This window comes from Urocitellus parryii, chromosome 1 (genome assembly GCF_045843805.1).
Source record: "Urocitellus parryii isolate mUroPar1 chromosome 1, mUroPar1.hap1, whole genome shotgun sequence".
Classification (NCBI taxonomy): Eukaryota; Metazoa; Chordata; class Mammalia; order Rodentia; family Sciuridae; genus Urocitellus; species Urocitellus parryii.
In genome coordinates, this window is record NC_135531.1 from 32457642 (window position 1) to 32461469 (window position 3828).

The 3828-nt window shown below is 31.1% G+C and overlaps 1 non-coding gene across 1 annotated transcript; it reads left to right on the forward strand.

Moving 5' to 3' along the window:
• Positions 1-488: 488 nt before the first annotated feature.
• LOC113186247 (small nucleolar RNA SNORA71) lies at positions 489-622 on the forward strand. Its single transcript, XR_003301253.1, has one exon. It is a non-coding gene; the product is annotated as a small nucleolar RNA SNORA71 (small nucleolar RNA).
• The last annotated feature ends 3206 nt before the right edge of the window (positions 623-3828 follow it).

Consider the following 3828-nt stretch of genomic DNA (forward strand, 5'->3'; position numbering starts at 1 on the left):
ATTTGAATCAGCTTTTTTTTCAGCTGTGACTTAAAGATTCAAGCAGAACAATTGTCAAGAGGGAAAATTTTATTTGAGGGCTCATTGTTTCAGTGGTTTCAGTCCATATAAGGCCAGCTCCACTCTTCAGGGCTTGAGGTGAAGCAGAACATCATGGCAGAAGAGTGTGGTAGAGGGAAGCAGCTCACATGATGATCAAGAAGCAGAAAGGGAAGTCTCCACTTGCCAGATTTCAATATATACCCCAAACCACACCCAAATTCCCATCCCATTCATCCACACCCTACCATTACCATTACCACTCAGTTGATCCCTATTAGGGGATTAATTAACTGATTGGGTTAAGACTGTTACATCTCAATCATTTCTCCTCTGAATCTTCTTTCATTGTTTCACACCTATGCTTTTTTGGGGACACTTCACACCCAAACCAAAACAAGTCATTCTTAAAAAATCTCTATAAAATATGCTGTATAAGAAATTATATGTCCTGCATTTGAAAGTGATCATGGTCTGCTAATGCTCTGGTCATTGATAGTGCAGGGAGAAGAATGGCTGGAAGACATTGTCCCCATGTTTGGAGGGTCTACCCATCCCTTCCAAACCCTGTAGCTTTCCCACATTCTGGTTAAGAAAAAAATTAAATTAAATTAAAAAATTGATATACTTTTCTTAGGAAATCTTATATTTATTTTCTTCCTATACTAGAATACTTTTGTTTTATTTTTTAGATAATAATTATTTACGAAGTTGTTTTGATTTTAGAATCATATTGCACTAATTGTTCTTCAAGGTTAGAGTTGACTAAGATATAAGAGATACAAACAAAAGTCAGATTTGATTCTACAACACAGAGAAAATTTCAGGTGACCATTTTATCTGTTTTATTTATTCTTGGGAAAATACAAAATTTTCATAACTTTAAATTATTTATTCCTTCTTCCCCTCCTCCTGTCATTCATTATTCTTTATTTCTCTTGTTTTGTTTTTAGTGACTTTCATTGCATCTTTGCTAAGTTAAATATATATACAAATGAGAACTCATTACATAGGGCATTTCATTATTCTATTTATAAATCTCATAATTGCATATATATACAAATAAAATAAGGATATTGAACACATTATCAATCAGTACTAAGAGGGTATTTATTTAACACAATTTATTTTAAGTAGGACTATAAATATTTAAAATTTTTGCATTATTTCATAATATATTCTTTTATGTATAAAGATGGATTAGATAAAAATACCCTTAGTCTAATTAAGTTCAAAATTGAGGTTTTATTTCTAAATAAAATACATTATATAAGTTTTGTTGAAAAAGTTTGCTGTGGAGAAACATTTTATAGTGAATCTGCAAAATGTGTACTGATTGTTTTACACTCCTTCATACCTTCTATGTGATATAAAATACTTTCTTCACTCATCACTGTTATTTCTTTTTGGAAAAATATCTCATTACTTCTATGATTTTTCTTTTTAACTTTAAATAACATAAATAACATCATGGTGACATTTAAATGAATCAATAATTTTTTTTAGATAATAAAAAGGGTCTTGTTTTTTGTCAGATGTTGAGCAATATGTAAGTTCCAGAATTTAGAAGATACATTCTAAAGATGTCTACAGTCAATCCCTTCCCATTATATATTCACCTTTAATTTTAACAATTAAAAATTAAGTCTGTTTGTCCTTCTCTTAAATGAAGGCTACACTTTTAACTTCTTGTCTTCATAAAAACACAATGATAAGGATATGGTACATGCCTCAGCTCTGTCCATATAAGGCTAAGAGGCTTGGCAGATTCTGTATTAACTTTGGGGAAATCCATTATTCATTGTGTAAGAAATCTCACATTCCCAACACTGCAATGTTTTAGGAAGCCTTGTCAGTACATAATCAAAGCTTAGAGAACCATTAATTTATTATAATTGTATTATTTGGTAGTTGTGCAGATCTATCTATCATGTTGGTTAGCAAGACTGCTTCTCTGGAGCCTTGAAAGAAGAGCCTTCTAGATTAATTAGAGTAGTTGGAAGCATTATTTCCCTTCCAACTGTATCTGTGTGGTTCCTACTTGTTAAATCCAGGAAGCTAGTGGAATCTTTTCCATGTTTCTGGTCTCTACTTTAACATCTGGGGAATAAAATCTATGCTCTCTTCATGCATGAATACACTACAATGACTGCTGTATGATTGTATGTTTATATACACACATAAATAGAAATAGAAATATATTTATATATATATATATATATATATATATATATATATATATATATATATATATAAATGGCATAATGAATCCTACTATTATGCATAATTATAATACACCAATACAAAATTTTTAAAGGAAGTCATGTGATTATAATGTGATTATATTAGAATTATTTGGATTATTCAAAACAATTTTCCTAATGTAATGAAATTTGCAAAGTCCTATGTGTGATGTTACACACTCAGAGAGGTGTAACAATAGTGGGTGAAAGGCAGAGGAGCCATGTTTCTGCATATGGCAGCCACAGAGCCCTGGGCTGGTCTATCATCTTGGTGACTGGATGAAGATTACTTTACCCTTGCTGGATTGGCCTTGCTCTGTGATTCAGTTTTCCTCATAAGCCACCCAGTCTGCTATTGGCACTACCAAGGTGGTAAACACAGTGAGTAGGGCTTTTAATATTTATTGTTTCTCATTTTCTTCTCCCTTTCTTCATTGGTAGCCATCATGATGTCATCATAAAATCATCACAATTACCAACAACAGTGTGTGTAGTGTATAGTAAGAACAGTGGGCTTTGCAGGGGAGCCCATAATCTATAGAAATCATATGTAGTTGAAAAGCAATCAAATATTAGCTATCTCAGGGGCTGCATTAGATATTTATAAATAATCTGGATATTATGTATTAGATTCAGAATTTAATATCAAGTATATTTGAGCAAAAATTCAAGGTTTTCCTCTTACACTTTACAAAATAGTTTTTGGTTGAATTATAATAAAATAGTGGTAAGTGCTATGATTCCAAAAACTGTTATCTTTATGTATATGCTAGATTGTATTTTAAGTAATGTACTTGGTGAATATTGTAGCTTAATAGATTTAAAGTGGAAGATGAACCACACATCAACACTGACCATATGAAAAAAAAATGTATACAGAACAACTCTAAAAAAAAAAAATCCCTGTGTTTTATATATAATCTTCCATGTGAGAATCATGGACTATCTAGTTGTCAATATTCTTTACATTATGGCACCCTGAATTTAGTAATTTCTTTGCAGGTTTGCCTTCATTATTGTGCAAGGAAGTCTTTAAAGTTAGAAATTGAAGATTTAAAATTTGGAATTGAACACTCTAATCATTGTATTCATTTTGCTTAACTAAATACCTGCAATTCATAAGGCATTTGATCATTCAACAAATATTTCAGAAAGTAAACATTTTTCATGGCTCTTCATTAGGCATTGAAATTTCCTTCATCAAACCTGTAGTCTTCTCCTTCAATTAACCTAAACTGTCATGGGCAAACACCCTTACAATGGATTTTTGAAGTAAAAGGGTATGATTGTCACAGCAATAAAAAACTGATTTTTTTTATGCAACAAGGAACAGTGATATCTATAATCATGAGTTAGGTACTGGGTTTTCCTGATTTAAAGCTTTTCAAAGACTTTTAAGTTCTCATGAAAAAAGAAAATATCCATGACATTCATTCACTGATGCATTATACATTTATCAAACCTTGTAACACCTGTTGTGGTCCCCCAAAAAAATTCTTAAAAAAGAAATAATGTTAATAAACAGTTTTAGACCTCCATAAGATTA